Source organism: Tamandua tetradactyla, chromosome 6, assembly GCF_023851605.1.
Source record: "Tamandua tetradactyla isolate mTamTet1 chromosome 6, mTamTet1.pri, whole genome shotgun sequence".
Classification (NCBI taxonomy): Eukaryota; Metazoa; Chordata; class Mammalia; order Pilosa; family Myrmecophagidae; genus Tamandua; species Tamandua tetradactyla.
In genome coordinates, this window is record NC_135332.1 from 135,605,419 (window position 1) to 135,627,071 (window position 21,653).

General features: G+C 36.5%; 1 long non-coding RNA gene across 3 annotated transcripts in view; it reads left to right on the forward strand.

The window, feature by feature from the left end:
- Window positions 1–352: 352 nt before the first annotated feature.
- LOC143686374 (uncharacterized) overlaps window positions 353–21,653 on the forward strand; it is a 45,225-nt gene continuing 23,924 nt past the window's right edge. The window contains exons 1-2 of one of the 3 annotated variants that reach the window (XR_013177096.1): window positions 353–470; window positions 1,219–1,400. This is a non-coding gene — a long non-coding RNA (uncharacterized LOC143686374). The remainder of the gene's footprint in view (window positions 471–1,218; window positions 1,401–21,653) is intronic. The other 2 variants (XR_013177095.1, XR_013177097.1) reach the window with 2 other exon arrangements.

Here is a 21,653-nt window from a genome sequence, read left to right on the forward strand (position 1 = left end):
CTGGCACTTTCTTTTCTACCCTTTTTTCTATTTCATGACCAATGAAGCTTTTATCACTAGACATTGAAAGGATGAAGACATGGGTATTTCCCTATAGCTTGACATCTGACCTTCCTGAGTGACCTGCATTTCACTAGCTTAAGGTCACGACTCAGCATGGAAAAGGCTGGACTGGTTAAGACTTGGCTTCTTGGAGGATCATAAATTAATGAACAAGGACACTTGATGCAGGCCCTGAGGTTAGAGGTCAATGGTTAGGATTCTCACAACTTTATTAGGTCACCATCTATTAGAACTTTGTTAAGTAGAAGCACATCATCCTTATGACTCTTAGCAACCAGCAAAAGGATAATCTTTGTGGAATTGTTGCTGCTGAAGACTTTTTCAACAGAATTGTCTTAATACCACACAGGAATAGCAGGAGACTTTTTTTATAGAGTCTTAAAATCTCTGAAAATATTTAAGAAATTGTGAGTACTTTTAAATCTTCTTGGAAAAAAAGTGAATATTTTTGTCATATAATATTATGTGAGGTTATTATTATTAGCTAATGCTAAATGTATTTTTGAGAAGAATCCCTTTTCTACATGAATTTCTAGGAATAAACTACTGTACTTTTTAATGTTGAGTGTCTCATCTCTCTCTGAGAAATCATGTTACCTGCATAACATAAAAGTTTATAGCATTAATGAATGTTTCAAAGAATTCAGTGTACTAGCAGATAGAATACAGCATATTTAGTAGAATAATATGCATCTTGGGTTCTAATTCTGACTTCCTATGATTGTAATTTTATCACAGGAATTTTCTTTCTATATCTATACGAGGACCACTAAAGAACTTTGTTTCCATATTTTGAAATGCAAATCCATAAGCTGTTCTTGCCTGAAGGCACACCAGGAATTATTGAAATGATTTGTGTGTCTTTATACTTCTTTCACACACACTTTCCACTAGAAATGATCGCTATAAGTTTCTATACAATGATTAAAATTACTTTCTTTCTTCCAGTGATAGATTGGTAGCTCATATTTAGTTTGTAATTTTCTGCCTATGCAATGACATTTTTAAAAGTTCAAATCTGTGATTGGGACATCTTCAAAGATGAAAGTAATTCTCTCCTTATGTCATACTTTGGAATAAAACCATTATGATATTTTGAAGTATACTTCCCAGTTGGTTAGTATAACCCCATCTTCCTAACTCTCAATATGGCAGCTGCAACGGACACTGTGGTGTGCTTCCCAGATCCCTTCTTCAAGACCAAGATGCTCATTCACAGCTGTCAGGAGTGTTGGCTTCTGACCCTTCCAGCAACTGCTCTTTGCCAAAGGGATCTGCCTTGCCCAAGGTTACACCCTGTCTCCTGGGAGAGTGCACAGTGAGTGGGGGAGGCAGAGGTATAATGGCCTGAATCCTGATTCTCAAGGCCCATTCTAGCTCCAGATTTCCTTTTTGACTTGGCTGAGATCTTTGCTTTTGCTACTGCTTTTTTCAACATACCTTCTCCCTCTCCCCAATCTTGTCTCCTTCACCCCCTTATCAGTCTTGAGAGCACTCTCCACTAAAGTATCCGTACTCAAATGTCTGTCTCAGAGGCTGTATCTCAAGGAATTCAACATAAGACAGTATAGGAATCAAAAAATCCAAGAAATTGTACCAGCCACTAGATCTTTACAGTAACATTAATTCTCTCTTGCAAGCACTGCTCTTTTACTGTGTTTTTAAAAAAGCCTGTACACTCAGATTCTGCAGATGGACCATTTTAGTAGAACTTCTGTTAATATATGTCTAAATCTTTTAGAGCTAAGCCAAGCACCTAATACTAATTCTACTAGGCTATTGCTAGGCTATTGGATTATCACCCAGAACAGACTTAGAAAACAGCATGTGTTGAGAGCAGAGGAGTTAATGGGGAGGACCATGTTAGTGAGCACACACTAAACCATCTGCAAGACGTCAAGTCTCAGAATGCAAGTGACCGGGTGACTGCACTCCCTAAATACAAAAGGAAATGTTTCAAAAGTCAGATGCCAAGAAGGATTTGTTTTGCACTTAGTAAATCCTTTACAAAGAAGTCAGAAATATGGATTAATTTCTTGGAAGTTTTGTCTCTCTGTCACTCATACATACATACATACACACACATATATATATATGTGGCTTTTGGGAATTCTTACATTTCCTGGAAAGATGAATGGTATATGGTATAACCAAAGCTTGGCATTCACAAATTTTGGGGAGATGATTTGGGGTTTTCAGGACTGCTTTGGACATGTTATAAGGAGGTTACAAGGTAGAGATATCAGAAAAAGATGGAGAACAAAGGAAAGGGATCATACTCTAGTTTCAAGGCCATTTTGGGCTTCTTACATCATCCATTCATTCATCCATCCATCCATCATCTATCTATCTATCTATCTATCTATCTATCTATCTATCTATCTATCTATCTATCTATCTATCTACCTATCTAATCATTTCTTCAATATAAACTTGGCCAGTCTAGAAATACTGGTGTTTATACTGATACTCATTATACATTGAACATTCATAAATTTCAATATCTGACCAGCTTAACCTAACAAAAGCTCAGATGTCTAAATGCCTTATTACTACAAATACCTACAATTCCTCTACTGATAAAATATCAGAATAGGGGAAATGAAAGGCTGGCTTGCTAGGGATATTGCGGGAAAGTGGGCATTTAATTAAGTGATATGACACAGCAAGAGAACCGAAGGAAAATAGTTTGCTAGACCTCCTGAACTGTGGCAGTACAGGGTGGGAGAGCTACAGAATCAAGTTTTGCTTTAGTAATGTCCCACTTGTGAACAAAGAAATCTATGTGCAAATAAAGCAGATAATGTATTTGCCCAAAGTTTTGAGACTTTTGGGGAATCATTTCTATTGCCCTTCATTGGACAGTTTCGCTGTCCTCCTTCAGGTGCATCATCATGGTGGAAGTGGTGGCACTAGCAGCTTTGGAAAACCTGCAGATGTATTCACTGATGGTACCCCATGTCTGTACTGTGTTGAACAGTGGGTATACAGTGATGAACAAGTCAGACAGTTGAGGTTCCTACTTTCAAGTGGAATTGATGTTACTGATCAAGAGAATTTGGTGAAGCAATCCACAAGCAGTGCATAAATGTAGACACATTTGCCTATAGAGTTTTTGCTCAGTTTTATGTGGGCAAGAATGTTTTGACTACTTAGCATGGTGTGTGACAATACATGGGGATTGTGTTTATGAGTCAATGTAGTAGGTTTATGAGATGTGTGAGATGCATAACTGATGTTGGTGTTACTGTAGTCTCATTGTAGAAATAATGATGTTTATGGACTTCTTGAAGTTTGAGGCTTAAAAGAGTAGTAAATACTCAATTTCAAACCAGAAGGTTTGAGGAGTAAGAGCCAATAAATTATCTTTTCTGCATGCTAGGTGTCTCAGCACTTCAGGTATCACCATATGACAGGAGGGAAGTCACTGACACCTACAGAGCCACGAACTCTAGGCCGTTGTTACTCTTAATTCCCAGGACCTTGAAAGTAGTTTTTTTTTTTTTTTTTTCCTGAATTCTTAGAGCAGGGGCATCCCTGTTGGAGCCTCAGAACCCATTGCCAAGAAATCACATATCTACTAGAGGGTGGGTTGTTAAGGTTAATTTTTTCTGGTGAGGGGTGCATGTTCCAGGAACTGAACCCTGGTCTACTGTATGTAAGGCGAGCATCCTACACACTGAAACGCTCGTGCACCCCTAGGGTTAATTTTAATTAGGGGAGCCAGTAACACTTGTGAAATGTTTTGTCAAATGACCTGGCCCTGCAGAATCCTGAGTTCCTTATCACAGAGAGGCCCTTCCAAGGGCAGGGCGAGTCACACTTTTAGACACTTTGAGTTGGAGAGAAGTGATTGGGAGGCAAACAACTGCACAATCTTCCAAGACCCAGGTGATAATTTTGACAGCATCTTGGAACTGTACGAAACTGGATAAACATCATTATGGCTGTGGCACTTATAAGCTCCAATTAAAAACAATTATTAGAGAAGTTTTGGATTTACAAAACAACCATGCATATAATACAGGATTCCCATACACTTCCCCACCACCAACTCTTTAATTGGTGAGGAAACTTTGTTACAGGTGATGCTAGCACTTTTTTTTTTTAATTCTGATTTTTTTAAGTACTTATATTTGTTACAATTGGTGAAAGATTAGTAAAGTGGTACTGCTAGCTATCGTTCGTGATTTACCTAGGCTCTTTTTTCTCCATATTCCCAATTTATTATTATTTTTCATGTATGTCTTAACTATATTACTCATCTACCCAAATACTAGATAAAGAAGGTGTCAGTCACAAGGTTTTTACTATCATACGATCACAAGATGAAAGCTACCTTGTTATACAGTCATCAAAGTTCAAGGCTATTGGATTACAGTTTAACAATTTCTGGTATTTCCTTCTGGCTATTCTAAGACACTAGGAACTACAAAGAAATATCTACATAATGAGCCAGTAGACATGATCATTTCTTAAATCCTAACTTCTCTTATTTGATCATTCTCTCAACCTTCAGGGATATCTGGGCAATGACCATTCTAACAGCTTCTTGCTGGAAAGGGGTGTCAACATTATGGAGTACAGGAATGAAACTGGTTGATGTTCTTGGAGAGACTGGTACCTCTGGGTTTTAGGGCTTATCAGGCATAGGAGCCATCTGGAGGCTTTAAGTTTCTGAAAAAAATTAGCTTCATAGGTAAAACTTTTATAGAGTCTTAGATAGAGTCCCAGACATTCTCTGGTGTGTTCAGGAACACTGTTGGTTGGAGCTTGGCATACTGTGGCAATTTGCAATATCTGGTTGAAGTTTGTATAAGAGTAACCTTGAGAATGACCTCTCAACTCCATTTGAAATCTCTCAGCATTGTAACTTTATTTTGTTTCATTTTTCTTCCCTCTTTTGGTCAAGAAGGTATTGTTGATCCTGTGATGCCAGTCAGGCTCATCCCTGAGTGTCATGTCCCACTTTGCATAAGCACCAATTTTTAAACCTCATAATTAAATTTGCTCCTTGTAAGAGTTAATTTATTCCGTTCATCTTTTGCGGAACACTTATACCTGCACTTTACGAGGCTTGTATCAAAATGGCTTATGGGTATATAATTTTTTTTTAACTATTGTATATTATTGGTTTTAGAATTTCATCTCTGGGGAGCCTTGGTTTATAAGCTTTTGAGTTACATGAGACAGTGCATGCTACTTAAGTAGTCAATTTATCTTCCCTGATGAGGATGATTTTTGACTTTGATGGCTTGACATATAAATAGGAGGAGGTATTATTATTAATCCTTTCCCCATAAGGATCCTTCTATCTGATTGCATTCAATAATGTTCTGTGAAATTAACCCATCCTAGAGCTCTGTGGAGAGAGCTGAAGAAGTATAAGACTGGTGAAATCATAAGACAATAAGCTAAATCACAAATCTGCTTTGGTAAGCAGCTAGAACTCAGAAAGGATCACATAAGAAATGGAAGAACAATCTGGTAACTGATAACCAAACAATAGTGATTCTTTAGGAGAGTCACTAAATTTAGCTGATAAACTGGAGGAGTATGAATATATGTACTTAGTTTTTCTTTTGGTCAATGTTACTTTTAGGAAGCAAGTGAGAGCATTTAGAATGCTTAACAATCCTGTGGAAAGCCAAATAAATAATCATCTTAAGTAGATACGTGATTTATTTATTTTGAGGTACAGTTCCTTAGATTTTAAGCATTTCTAGAAATGATTCAGAGATTCGTCAATAGGAGATACCCCAAAAAGAATACTAAACTGAATTGGGAACTGAACAAGCATTTTCTGACAAAAATCTCAGTTATTATTAGAATCTGATTGTCCCCAAAATAACCTCTTGAGATTTTAATGGATATGAGTATGATTTGCATGAATTTACTTGCATGATTCAGGATTCTCAGCTGGCAGCTGAGGCAGGAGTCAAGACAAATGAAGCATATTTCTTATTGGGCCAGAAGGTAACTTTTGCCACTTGTTTTCTTGGCTTAGAACTCACAGTCAGAGAACTGTGCCCTTAAACACTACAAATTTAGTGTTTATGCTTTTTTTTATATAAGAGTTGACCCACACAGAATTTAAGCCATTAGTAAGGCATACTTAGTTTACCTAAGTATTTTAACTAGATAGTGACCCAAATGCCAGTTTTGGCAGAGGGTGTATCATTCAGTAATTAGGAGCATCAACTTTGGATCAATACTTAGACCTAAATCATGGCTCCACTACTTACCAACTCAGTGACTCAGAGGAAATTATTTAACTTCCAAACCTATTTATTTATTAACATGAAAATAATTGTCATACCCATGTCACAAGGTTGTCAGTGGGATTGAATGAATTGGCTAACTAAAGCTCTGCATAGAACATCAAGCTCGGTAGAAATTATTGCCTGCTAGATGTATTTGGTTTGGAGAATGCTTCTTATGAAAACATTAAGAGAAACTTTTCAATTGGCACTTTATAAGGACCGCAAGCTAATTTTTTGATGATGGAGTGAAATATATATAGTTTTCACTTACTAAATGTTAACATGAGTAAATATATTTAGAAAACGTGTCATTACAAAATTTATTATTACAGTTTGTTTCTGCTGTCAGTAGAGTTTTTAACAAGTAGCCCAAAGTTGTTTCCTGACTCCATAGTTTTTTTCAATAATCCTAGTTCTTTTTCTCCAACTCACATTTCCCAGTTCTGCTTCTCACTCTGGTTTATCCCAGATTATTTGCTTTCTGTTGTCCATGTTAATCTGCTAATTGCATGGAGGTTTCAGACTAAAGTGGAGAAGTTGTTCAAAAGGGATGGAATGAGCCTGTGTGAGGTTGGCAAAGTTTTAAATGCTGGGCAAATGCATACCATATCCTTTTTTACCAGTTTCTCTGTAGGAGACATTAGGAAGCAGTGCAGTGAAGTGACTAAAATGTTGGTTCTGGGGTCTCGGCTCTACCTTCTCCCAGCTGTGTAGTGGGCAAGTCATTTGAGCTTCATGGAGCTCAGTTTCCATCTGAAAAATGGAAATAATAATCTAGCACCTGGGAACTGTAAGTAGTTGATGCTGAAGTTTAGAATATAAGGGAAGGAGCAAGGGTTTAATTTCCTTCTCTGACTAGCCTCTCTAAACATCAGTTTTCTCAGCTGAAACTGTTAATAACATTGAACTGATATGATTTTAGTGAAAATGAAATGACATGACATATACATAGTACAGGGGCCAGCAATAAATAATACTAAGGCACCTTATTAAGGTAATTTAACTTCCCCTGTAGTCAACTCCTTCATGCTAAGATCATTTGGGACTGGATCAAGAATAAGTAGACACTTAGGGGTTTTGAGGAATCTTTTCTTCTACCTCCTTTTACCATGCTTCTTAACCTGGATTTAGGGAGATAAGGAGGGGAGGCCATCCCCACAGCTATTTCCTGCCAGCTCAATCTCTGAAGTCTATAACTTTGGTGAAGGAAGGAGTGTCCTGTGATGTCAGGTGTGGCCTGAATAATTCTCTGGGCTCACAGGCAGGGAACTGGATAATAAGAGCACTCACTCATTGATTTGGCAAATATTTACTTAGCACCTACTATGTGCCAAGGGATATGGCAGTTAATACAGAGTCAAAACCCCCTACCCAGATGACACTTACACTTTAGAGGGGGAGTCAGACAATGAACAAGCAAAACAACTAAATAAAATAGTATAGCAAGTTGGTGGTATTAAGTGCTGTGGAGAAAAGTAAAGCAAGGAAGTTGTCAGGGAATGGAGACTTGCACTGCTTCTGGAACGCCAAGGTCAGTTTGGCAGGTTTGTTGCATGTCTACCTAATTGTGTATAGTCATGATATGCATGACATGAGAATGAAGAGGCAGCTATTGATACTGGTGTTCTCAATAGTTGGACCTTCCATTCAGGGTGGGGATTCTGCATTCTATATCTGAGACTGAGATCAAGCCTCCTGCCTGGGCTACTGCCTTGGGGCATGGCTCTTGTTCCATATCAGATAAGATTTTACTTCTGGCCCTGTCTTTGCCTCTCATTTTCACCTGATGTCCTCGAGGTTACGCCACTAACATAAATGGTTTTAGAAGCAAGCACACATACATGTTGCGATTGACATAAAACTTTACCCTCTGACATCACGTAATAAACTGAATGAAAGTTAATTTCTATTATTTGACACAGTAGATACTGAGCCATCATGGATGATGGGATAAACCCCAAATCTCAGTTTAGCATAATATTTCAAAATCTTTTCTCACCCAGGTTCTTATGAGAATTGATAAAAGAAACTTTGCTAACCGAATTTGTTTTTTTTCCCCTAGTCTCTCCATTAGGTGCTAATAATCAGTGAAGTAGCCAATTCTGGGCTTTTAAATAGAGAAGGAAGCCAAGAAAAGTGGGACTGTTCCACTAAGGAATATACATTTTAAATCATGAAGAGCGAATTGCCCTCCTTAACTTATGACTGGCTCTTTCAGTACCGTGGTTCACTGTATATTGTGCTTTCCTTTAACTGTCTGAATTTTATGAAGCTGATGTAATCTTTGGTACTAATTGCCAATAGCTCAAGAAAAGGGTTGTTGATATAAGAGAATGTCATCTTTTCATTTTTCCTTTCTGTACTTCATACCCCAAATTACATACACACATAACATAGTATAAAAACACACATTGGAAACATTATGAAAAGGTTCCCACTAGAGTAAAGTGGCTAGATGTAGGAGTGAAAAATACCAACACTCAAAATGGAAATGATTTATGACCATAGGGGACTGGACTTTGGGTGGGCCAGAAAGGATTTGGTAACCCAAATAGTGTCTAGTGTCTAGAAAGTGTACGTTTTAGAAATGTTTTTGAGATTTTTGCTAGCTTGATGAAAAAATACATCCTCTAGTGAAGAAAATAAAAATTAGGATTTGTTTAAATAGAGTGAATTTTAGCAAAACATTCATTTTGATGGTAAAATTTTATGCTTCAGCAGCACTGTTTTTAAACTCATTTTCTCTGCCAATTATTTTTCACTTATTTCAAAATAATGTTCACTGCTTCAATATCTCTTACAAATAAAGAGTTTAGTAAGAAAAGCTTATAGTCAGAGTTTTTCAAGAAAGGACAAAATCTATGTAATATGTTAATATTTATTAATTTCATGTGAAATAAGAAAGGGTCATATATCTTAAAATTTCTATTTTTTCATAGTATGGAAAATTAAAGTAATAAATTGTAGTTGGGCAATCTGATTCCAACATATTCTTTTATTTCACCATATTTTAAAAATTATCGTAATATTTACAACTTTCAATGGTTTAAATTTATCTTTATTTTTTTCTCCTGTCAATAAGTACTTGACTGTCAGTTCTTGGAGGTCCAGAACTATACTCATATTTAATATCTGTCCACATTACTATATTTACTGTAGGTTTCAATGCTTGTGAATTGGACTTACTGAAGGTAAGGGAAGCACCATTCCATTCTAAGTCAAAAGAGCACTAAATTGGGCAGAGGTCAATTCTGAAGATCTAGGTTCAAGTAAACATAGTTCTGTCCTGATTCCACTGTGTGATCTGAGCTAGTCAGTCCATGTTAATGATGCTCAGTCACCTTCTATTAGATTGGAGACAATAATTATTACCTGCCTCACAGGGGCATTTTAGAACCTAGTGAGATACCTGCAAATATGTTTATAAACTGTAAACACTACTTAATAACAACTCATCATTACTTTTCCTGGGTCCCAGTTCTGATTCTGACCCCAAGTTGCTATGGGAGTTCCAAAAATCATGTCACCTTTTTGAACCATAGACTTGTTTAGAAAATAAATGTGCTGAATTTATTTGACAGCCCTGCAGGTCTCTCTAGGTAAGGTTCTACATGATACTTGGAGCAAGTCTGGAAGCAGAATCTTCTCTCTTCAAAGAGTTCAGTAGGAATAAATTAATGGAAGAAGTGATTATGCGATTTGCTATAAAAATGAAATCACCTCTTAAATAGAATCCTCTACTAATCACATACTGTTTTAGTTTGTCAGGGCTGCTGTAACAAATTGCAATGGACTAGTTGTATTAAACTACCGAAACTTGTCGCCTTACAGTTCAGAAGGCCAAGTGGATGTCTGCTAAGCAATATATCTTTGGGAAGAGTAGACAAGCCTGCACTTGTTCCTAATGTATTTTGCAACATATTGCTGTTTGGGGGATGAACAACTAAACTGGTTTGCAGATTATATTATTTAGTATTAACTAAGCAAATTTTTGTCAAAATGGACAAAATGTATTTCTTCCTGAAAGTACAAGGAAAAACAAAAAATTGGCAAACTTGATATTTTGCCAAGTACAAGCAAAAAAGGAGAAAGTGACTGATTTGATACTCTTCCCATCCCTGGCATAATCTCACCATCTGCTCCATGGCAAAGTGTAGACAATAATCATCTGGCCAGATCTGACATGAGAGCTAGGTAGTTCAAAATTATTATATTCACTTGGTTCAAGGTATCAGCAGGGCTGTGCTTCCTCTGAAGTCTGTAGAGTTTTGATGGTGGCTAATACTCCAGGACATTTCTCGTTTTGTGGCATAAGTCAATTTCTGCCTCCGTCACATGGTCGGCTCTCTCTCCTTTTGCCCCTGTCCCTCTGTGTCCAAATTTCTTTTCTTTATAAGAACAGCAATCATATTGGATTAAGGCCTTACCCTAATCCAGTTTGGTCTCATCTTGATTAACAAAAGTTTCAAAGATCCTATTTACACATTCACGGGGCTTAGGACTTTTACACATGTTTTTTTTTGGAGACCCAATTCAATCCATGCATATACTTACATAGTTTATGAAGTTAACTAATTGATAGAATAGTTCTTTAAAGAGCATTGAAAAGCATTTTTATTTTCACTGGAATGGTAGTATCCAAATTTTTGGCTGTGTATTTCTACCCATTAAGATTTTGAAACATGCATTCCCAATAATAAATAAATGCGATGCACACTGTTTATGTAATTATAACCATTTATTTATGCATAAATTATATGCAAGTATATAATTATGAACATTTTGAAACATTTATAAATTAGAAAAGAATACAGTGAGGATAAAACAAGGTAAATAATAACTCAGGGTAAATATAGTTTGAGGGCACAGTTCCTCATTAGTGATATGGATGTAAAGGCATATATTAAACAGTCCTGTCAATAATTTTGAATTATCTGGCTCTCATGTCACATCTGCCAAGATGACTATCGTCTATACTTTGCCATGGAGCAGATGGTGAGATTATGCCAGGGATGGGAAGAGTATCAAGTCAGTCACTTTCTCCTTTTTGGCTTGTACTTGGTGAAGTATCAAGTTTGCCAATTTTTTGTTCTTCCTTGTACTTTCAGGAAGAAATACATTTTGTCCATTTTGACAAAGATCTGCTTAGTTAATACTAAATAATATAATTTGCAAACCAATTTAGTTGCTCATCCCCAAAACAGTAATATGTTCAAAAATACATTAGGAACAAGTGCAGGCTTGTCTACTCTTCCCAAAGTTATATTGTTTAGCAGACATGACACTTGGCCTTCTGAGTCAAAGCACTAAGAGGGGCATTGGGGCAGGTGGCGGGAATCCAGTGATAATTGCACTTGAAATACATAGTAAAAAATTCTATGATAGCATACTCATTATATATTTATTAGTTTTTAAAATGAGCATATTTAATGTGATACAATATCATGTCTATTACACACATATAGAAATATACTTGAATTAAAAAAGGATAAGATAAAATACAAATAAAAAGAAGCTTTAATGTTTTATTTTCCTTCAGTGCTGGATTGTTTTATGTGCCCCCTTTGGAGCAAATGTTTCCAAGAAAGAAGATCTGTTGTTAGAAATTTACGCTTTGTTTTCAAGAAAGGGAGGAGAAATGTGAATAAGTCAAACTTTAAAAAGTGATCACAATAAGTGACCACAAGTAAGACATTTCTCTTTTCCTACTGTTCTAGTTTGCTAGCTGTTGGAATGTGACACACCAGAGATGGATTGGCTTTCAATAAAAGGGGATTTATTTAGTTATAATTCTTCACAGGAAAGGCAGCTAACTTTCAACTGAGGTTCTTTTCTTACATGGGAAGGCACAGGGCGATCTCTGCTGGCCTTCTCTCCAGGCCTCTGGGTTCCAACAACTTTCCCTGGATTAATTCCTTTCTGCATTTCCAAAGGTCTGGGCTGAGCTTTGAGTGCTGAGAGGAGGTAGGCTGAGCTGCTTGGGTTGTGCTACATTGAGCTCTCTCATTTAAGCACCAGCCAGTTAACTCAAATATGCCTCCTAGCTAACTGCAGATGTAATCAGCAATAGATGAGGTTCACATGCCATTAGCTCAAGTCGACAGCCATAGAACTAGATACCTTCACCTGGCCAAGTTGACACATGAATCTAACTAATACACCTACCTTCACAAGCACAATCATACTTGGAGAGACGTGAGCTGAGCCCTTTATTCTCTTGGTTCTGCCCTTATCCTCTGAATTCTCAAGCCTCTAATGGACTCATCATCACCCAGGTTCTCAAGTTTGATTGACAAATGCTCTGTCAAGGAGAAACTACTTTATCTTCATATCTGTCACTTGAGATGAAAGTCAGGCCTTCAAATCCATGAGCTAAGGTATTGAGTCATTCCCTCAGGTTGGGGGATGACTGGTGAAACATAAGTCATGATGAGAGATTACGTGCTCTGTGTTCTGAAACATAAACTGTTATGGAAAGTGAGCAAACAGTACTTTTTACTGTTTCTAAACTTTAGCCATATCTCTGGTATAAATGGCATTTATTGATTCACATGTCCATTTGATAGTGAGCTTATTTTGTTTCATATTTAATGCGCTAAATGATACACCTATTTATTTTCTTTTACACATTTAATTTATTATAGTAATGGCTATATTTGCTAGACATGATGATGTTAATTCAAAAACTGAAAATCATTTTCTTTATACTGCTACATAAATAAACTATTGAATGCCTATAGCTTTTGGAAAAGCATGGTCAAATGATAATTGCATTCATATTTTTGGTATCTATTTTCTGTTCCTCTAATTTGTTCAAACACTTTTGTGTGTGCAGTAGTCTCTCATTAAATCAGGCATTCCTTAATGATATTAATTAACATGTGTAAAATCTACCTTGAAAAACTCATTTAATTTTACAAATTATGCTACTGCGTGTTAGTATCCCTGGAGCTTCATCAAGTCTCTGAATTCTAAATAATTTTGAAGTGAAAAGGATTTCATTATTTAGCAAGAAAACATTGCATTACAGAGTTTCAAGCATGCTTTGGATAGTTTGACGAAGAATAGTTTTTTCTATCCAACTCGTACTGAGTGCCTATTAAGTGTCAGGTACTGTGCCAGGCCTACTTAGTAGAACAAGGTTTCTGTTCTTAAGAAATGGATACTTTCAGCAGGGGATCTGAATAAATTCTATGTTCTCAGCATGAAAGATCAAAGTCCTATTGAAACCCAGGGACTGGAAACTTGGGAAGAGTGGAGGAAGATGTCAAGTAGGTCTTCGCTGAAGAGGAAGCATTTGAGTTTGACCTTATGGTCAAGCAGGCAGAGAGGCATGCCTGGCAGAGGACATTTCATGAGCATTACTGTGGAGGCCAACAGCCTGTTTGGAGAAGGAAGTTGATTCAGGATGTTTAGTATATTGGATTCAATGAGGTTGAGAAAGAATGGTAGAAGGGAAGCCTGGAGGGGTAGTTTTGGGTCGTAGACTGATTTCGATGGTGGAAATGTTTGGAGGGTGAAGAATAATCTACTACAAGGGTAGAAATGAGATTCTCTCTCATGAGAGTATCTGTATGTTGTGCAGTGGCTGTTGGGAACACTCATATAAAGGCTCTTCACAGGCTCAGTAGAAAAACTTATGGGATGATCCATCCATTGGAACTATCTGCCATGGGAGAGTTGGGATAAATGTGACTAATTTTGCAGATATTCATCTTTTCCAAGCAAAAGAGGACCATGACCAGATTTGAATTCAGGGAAACAAACCAAACCAAACACCATTCTGATATCAGAGGGAAAAATAGATTACAGGGGAAGGAAATGAAAGGCCAGTCTGAAGATTATTATAACAATTGAGATGTGCAATGATACATATGAATTTGAGTATTCATAGAGAAAATGGAAAGAAGGAGCATTGAAGAGACATGTTAGGGTAGGATAAAAACGTGATGACTGATTGGATTTGGAGAACAAAAAAGAAAGAAAAGCACATGACTCAAACTTAGTATATAGTTTGGGAATTTGAGTGATTGTAGGATCAATTATCTACTACTGTTGTGTAACAAATACCTCAAAATTTGGCATCATAAATAAAATAATTTAATAACATTCATGAATTAGTGAGTCTAGTGGGGCTCTGCTAATCTAGTCTGAACTTGTCTATATGGCTCTACTTCAAGCTAAGTCAGCTGAGCCTGTTCCACCTGGCGTTGCAGGTCTGTGTGGCAGGGGCAGTCCTGCTTTTGCAGATCTTTCATCCTCCTGAGACAGATTCATTAACCGGGGCATATTTTCCTTATGACAATAGCAGAGTTGCAAGAGGGTAAAAGAAATCATGTCAGGCTTTTTAAGTCCTACGTTCAGAAATGGTACTTTGTTATTTCTTCCAGCATGCTATTAACTAAAGGAAATCACATGGTCAAACTCAAAGTCAAGGGATGAGGAAGTATATAGTTCACCCACAAGAATGTGGATGCCAAGATGGTCAAGAATTGGAGTCGATAATGCATTCTCTCACACTGATCATCTAGTTACTCGATATAGAGATCAGAGGTATAGGATAAGGCTATGTATTTATAAAGATATGGTGAGGCCTATTAGGCCATTTGAAATATGGAGAGGGGGCTCAGGAGAAATGTTGGTCATCAGCATGGGAAAGTGGTAACATTTTTCATGGAAGGATGTATCATTGGAGAGAGGAGACTAAGGACAAGGCTCTGGGGAGTGCCAACACATGAGGAGAGACAGAGGCAGAGGGATCGCCATAAAGACTAAAAACGAACCCTCAAGAAGGTACAGAGAAAACCAGAACTCTTTCTACACGTCCAAGTTTAGTCACAAAACTCTTTCTTTGGTACTTAACTTGATATCAACATATGTTCAAGTGGAAAAGTTATTCTTGGGATAAGTCTCAAGAAGCAAAAAGAAATGCTTTATTTTGTTGTACAATATCTGTGGGTACTGATGAATAAGTTTGGAGTACACAGGATCAGCCAAAGGATAATTAAGCTTAAATAGCCTGTTTTAATGAAGAACTACAGCTCTCTGGGTTGTTTGCACTGGACTGCTTCCAGATAGTCCCCCTCTGCAAATTATTTTCAGTCACTAAATATCAGGATTGGAGTTATGGGAATTTAGTCTGGAGTGAAAAAACTATCAAGAGGAAATTGTCAAGTTCTGCATTTGAAACCAAGCAAATCATTTCCATTTGAAACAATAAAGTCATGGTTAACTGATCAAACTTGCAGATATGTGCTATTTTAAGATGAGCAAAATACCAACTTTTTCTTTTTTGAAAAAAAACTTTCTGAATATTTAGGTTTCTAATAATATAATGGGTGGTAATTTGAAAACGAAGTACATGTAGACTCTGGGATATTTTTTCCTTTTGTAAGTGTATGTCTTGAACTTTATCCAAAAACTAGAGAGAGAAGGTGCTGAACTTTAAGAACTTTACTCTTGTCACTGTGCTGCTGAAAAATTCATTTTCTATAAGGTTTGATCTTGCGGTTGATTAATATACTCCCTGAATGAATCATACTATAAAAACTCTATATGTTGCATAAAGGAGGAGAGAGGGAGCACATGAACATGTATTGCAGGTGAAAATACCACTACATTTCTTAACATATAAAATATGTATACCTATATCTATCTACTTATTTATTTATCATCTATCTTTCTATCTCTCTAATTTGATAATGATTAAATAGTTTGCTTAACAAGAATTGACCAAAACCCATACATGGAAAACTATAAAATACAAAAGTAGGCTTGAATTAATGGAAAAGACATATCCATAGATTTGGCTAAAAGGCTCATCATCAATAAAGATGTCAATTCTCCCTAAGTTCATTTATAAAATCGATGTGAAACTTGTAAAAACACTGTCATACTTTGCTATGGACTCAGACAAGTTGATTATAAAGTATATTTGGAAGGATGCAAAAAACAAGAACAGGCAGGAAAACCCTGAAAAATAGGAGCAGTGAGGGGGAAAGCAATGAGGGGGAACCATCCTTACCAGATTAAAATATATTTTAAAGCCTCTATAAATGAAACAGTGTATGTAGAACATGAATAATAAAAACACGAATACGAACAGATAAATTAATATAACACGGTACAAAGTTAAAAAACAGACCCAAAATTGCATATGGAAAGTTAGTATACAATAAAGCAATACCTTAAATAGTTGGGAAAAGATGGACTTTTTATTGTGATGCAGAGGTAATCAGATAGCCACATAAGAAAATAAAATTGGACCTCATTTTCATATTGTCCACTACAGTAAATTCTGCATGGATTAAGAGACTTAAATATAGACAACTAACTCATATAGGTATTAAAAGGAAACTTGAGGATTTCCTTTATAACCTGAGGTAAACTTTTCTAACCATGACTCAAGATCCAGATGCAATGAGGGAAAAGATTGATACATTTTATTATATTCAATCAATCAATCAATCAAATAAGCAACGACCTTTGCATGGTTTAAAAAAAATAAAACAAGCTAGCAATGTACAAAGACAAATGATAAACTGGAAGAAAACAATTTAAACATATCACAGACAGAAGGTTAATATCTATACTATAATAAAAGCTCCTATTTAAGAGAAGAAAGAAATCAAAAACTCTATAGAAAAATGGGTCAGAGGTAGGAGCAAATGGTTCACAGAAAAGGAGTACAAAAATGCTTATACATATGAAAAAATTTTCAACCTTACTCATAAGAAAAATGAAAATTAAAACCTGACTGGGATACTGTTTTTAACCTGTGAATTAGGGAAAATCCAAAAATTGACACATGTCTTTTATTGAGATTGTGGGAAAGGCATTTTCATATATTATTGGTGGGAATTTGGCAATATCTGGCAAAATCCCACATGCACTTAAATCTCACCAGAGAAAATATATCCCAGAGATACTGCAGCAAAAATGTAAAAGACATATGAATAAATGTACTGATTATAGCATTATTTTCAATAGCAATGGAAATAACCTGAAAGTCCATCAAAAAGGAGACCATTTGAATAAATCATGGCATGTCTGCACAATGGAGTGCTATGCAATTACTTACAAATAGGAAATATTTCTATATAGCAATATGGAATGGTTTTCAGGATATATTAAGTGAAAAGAAGCAAGATGGAGAATTATGTATATAGAAAAATTCTAAATATATATGTATTTCCTTAAATTTGTAGTTGTAAAGCTAAACCATAAAAACAGCAAAATAGTTAGCTCTAAGGGGAGGGAGAGAACATGGTGGAGAGGACAAGAATAGAAGCAAAATTCTCTTACTGCACCTTATTTGGTTAGTTTGCTTTGGAACTATGTAAAATGTTTTATGCAATTACATGACAAAGTTAAATTAAAATGAAAACAAAAGGAGTCTCTGAAATTTGAAAGCAAGACTAAACAAATGAACCTAACTGTATATTGTGTCGGTGACTTAGTCAAGACCTGAAAAATGTCTTCAAGGGACTTTAAAATCCATTAATTTGACTATGCATGCCTATGCCTAGTTGAGATATATCCTGTGGTAGTTAGATTCAGTTGTCAACTTGGCCAGGTGAATGTGCCTAGATCTGTTGCTGCGGACATGAGCCAATGGTACGTGAACCTTATCTGTTGCCCATTACATCTGCAGTCGGCTAAGAGGCGTGCCTGCTGCAATGAATGACGTTTGATTTAATTGGTTGGTGTTTAAATGAGAGAGTGCAACGTTGCACAGCCCAAGCAGCTCGGCATACCTCATCTCAGCACTTGCAGCTCAGCCCAGGCCTTTGGAGATGCAGAAAGAAATCACCCCGGGGAAAGTTGTTGGAACCCAGACGCCTGGAGAGAAGGCCAGCAGAGACCATTCTGTACCTTCCCACGTAAGAAAGAACTTCAGTGGAAAATTAGCTGCCTTTCCTCTGAAGAACTAACAAAAATTAATCCCCTTTTATTAAAAGCCAATCCGTCTCTGGTGTGTTGGCAGCTAGCAAACTAGAACATATCCTAAGAACATCCTATGTATACAAAGAAAAAAAGAAAGAAAAAAAATCTTAAATAATTTTTAGTAATCTTATGGATAGTCACAAAACTGGTCATGTTATTCTAAAGCCATTATTTATAGATCATATATCTGACCTATAAATCAAATAATTGTGTTAATATTTTAAAAACTAAGAATTTATTTCTATCCACTAAGAAGTTCTAGAAACAATGTTCAATCTAGAAGCAGTGAACATCCTTAGCCCCCAGACTGTAGCCTATAAATATCACTGCCCACTTTGAAATAAGCTTCTTGGAGAAATGGCTATTCCTAAGTTCAGTACTGAAAGTTATAAGATGAACCTGAAACATCTTTTTATACCAGAAAACAAAGAAGCATCTAAGACAACTGGGGTTGTGTCAAAAGGATTCAGGGGTCAGTGTGAAGGGACTCATACTAAACAAAGAAGGGGTAGCTTGAGATATTAAAAAGAATAATAACTGCAATGAAATATTCTCCCCCTCATTAAAATATGAAACTAAATATTACCCACTACCCCCAAATCAAACTGAATTAGAACAACTCCTAAGATTTACCAACCAGTTTATAGGAAACGCAAAGAACAAAGGAACATATTAAATAATTATAAGGTAATCGGAAAATTCTAAAATGTGGGAAAACCTACAGAACAAATGACTAAGATGTTTAAAAAATAAATTGCAAGGGAAAATAGAAGAGTGGCATATAGATTAAAAGGTATTGGGAGTACTACTTATCAACTAAGTGAAAATTGTGGAACTTGCTTGGACCCTAATTAAAACAAAGGCAACTGTTTAAAAAAGTATGAGGCAATAATTGAAGAACTTTGAGCACTGCATATGTAAATATCAATAAAGAACTGTTGTTAATTTTTAAGTATGGATAATGGTATTGTTGTTGTGTAAAAATTAAAAATAAATTTTGAAATATTTATGAATGCAATGGTATGAAGTCTGAGATTTGCTCCAAGATAACTCAGAGGCAGGTGAAATACGAGATTATAAGTGAAACAAGTGTTGATGATCAGTGTAGTTAGGGGATAGGAACATGAAAGTTTATTGTGCTCTTCTTTCTATTTTTTTACTTCTATTTTTGCAAGGGCAGGCACCAGGAATCGAATCCGGGTCTTGGCATGGCAGGCGAGAACTCTACCTGCTGAGACACCGTGGCCAACACTCTTCTCTATTTTTGTGTATGTTTGAAATAATTTTTGATAAAATGTCAAAAAAGAAAGTTACACTAAAATGCTTCCTCTTACACATGCTGCCAGAGCAATTAAGACCGATGATCATATTTTAGGGTAAAGTCAGCAGACAAGGTAATAAGATGACTTTAAACTCTCAATCTGACTTCCATCTACAATACATGGAGATGGTTCAAATGTCTGCAAAGCTTCAGGTAATGTTGCCTTGCATTTTTTTTGTATGCTGTATGGCAGGGTCACATTTCATTCTTTTTCCATGTGAGTATCCCATTATTGCAGCACGATTTGTTGAATTTTTTGTTTGTTTGTTTGTTTTTGTTGGTTTCTTTGTTTGTTGTTGCCTTACATTTGAAGGTATGTCTTGAGGGTCTTATATGAACTCCATTTAATATGAAAAGTCATTATAATATAATTTACAAGGAGTTCCTAGCGTATCAATGGGTCTTCTGGCATCAAAGTAATGGTGACAAAGAGGTAGGAGGTATTCACCTAGAGAATGAATAACAGTGGGACGTGCAAGGGTAGTTCAGTGGTAGAATTCTTGCCTGCCCATGCGGGAGACCCAAGTTCTACTCCCAGTCCACTTACTTCCCAGAAAAACAAACAAACAAGCAAAAACAAACAAACCAAAAGCAAGCAAACAAAAAACTCAACCAATGATGCTGCGATAGTGGGAGACTCGTGGGAAAATAATGAAATGTGACTGTGCTGTACAGCGCATATTAAAAAAGAGAGAGAGAATGAATAACAGCCTATTATTAGTTAATTGTTGATTCAGGGAAGCACTAGGGTAATGTGATTAGGAGCACAGGCTTTGGAATCAAATGACTATTAACTATTCAGTGTTTACTGTTAATTTGGGTGAATTCACTATCAGTTTCCTCATCTGAAAATTAGGGCTACGAATGTTTACCTCATAGGGTTGTGATGATGACTAAGGAACTTATACAGTGCCTGGTACATATGAAAGTCTTTGGTCATTGCAATAATGATTATTAGGGATATTAACCAACTGGTTGATTATGATTATTGTCTGGGAAATGGAAGTAGCATTCCAAGCTCTGAAGAGGAAAGCAGAAACAAGTCTCTACTGACAGGATATATAACTTTTGGATGACAGATAACAACTAGGACTCTGTGCCCAACTGGAGAAACTCCAAATTTCTTCTCTTCCAAGCACCTCATACTTCCCAGGTAGAACATCTTGGAACCTGAGCAGCTGACTGTCTAAGTGAGACTTAATTCTAGTGAAAATAGACAGCTTGCAGTGCAGTGGGTCTTAAAAATTGGCCAAGAAAGACTGCTCTTATTGCCAAACCTCTAACCATATATGCTTCAATTAAAAGTGCCATTCGTAAGGGAGGCTGAAAACCTTGGATTATATCATTTCATTTGCCTTATAAACAGAAACACAGTGATGTGAAGAAAAGTATTACATATATTTAAATGAGGGAAGATATATTATTAGATGTGATCGGGGACATTTCACAAAGGAGATGGCCTTTGAGCCTCTGGAAGGATGAGTGGGAGTTTGCTAGGAAGACAAAGGACATCCTAGGCAGAGGCAGTTATATAGAGGAGTACTAGGAAAGTGAATTGAATCTAGTTCTCATAGGGTTTTTTCTGCCTCGAGTTTGTCCCTTGAGTGTATTTTAAAGGTGGAGATTAGTCATGATGATAGTAGTGATTCAGAGAGTTATCTAATTAGCTGCCTGGAGTAAAGGATAGATGTCAGGCATAAAAGACTAAACTCAGGAAGGCAAGCTAAAAGATGCACCGGTTTGAAACTATAAATGTACCCCCGAAAAGCTATGTTTTAATACCGATCTAATCTTGTGGGGCCAGACCACAAGGTTTAGGGTGGGAAATTTTGATTGGATTGTTTTCCTGGTAATGTGACACACCCAATGTTGGGTGTGGCCTTTTGATTAGATGGAGAGGTGACTCCACCCATTCAAGGTGGGTCTTGATTAGTTTACTAGAGCCTTTTAAAGGGGGAACATTTTGGAGAAACTTTAGATGCAGATACCTGGAGAACAGTTACTTCAGAGCTGACAGAGACATGGATGGTGGATGTGCTTGAAGTGCTGACATTGAGAGC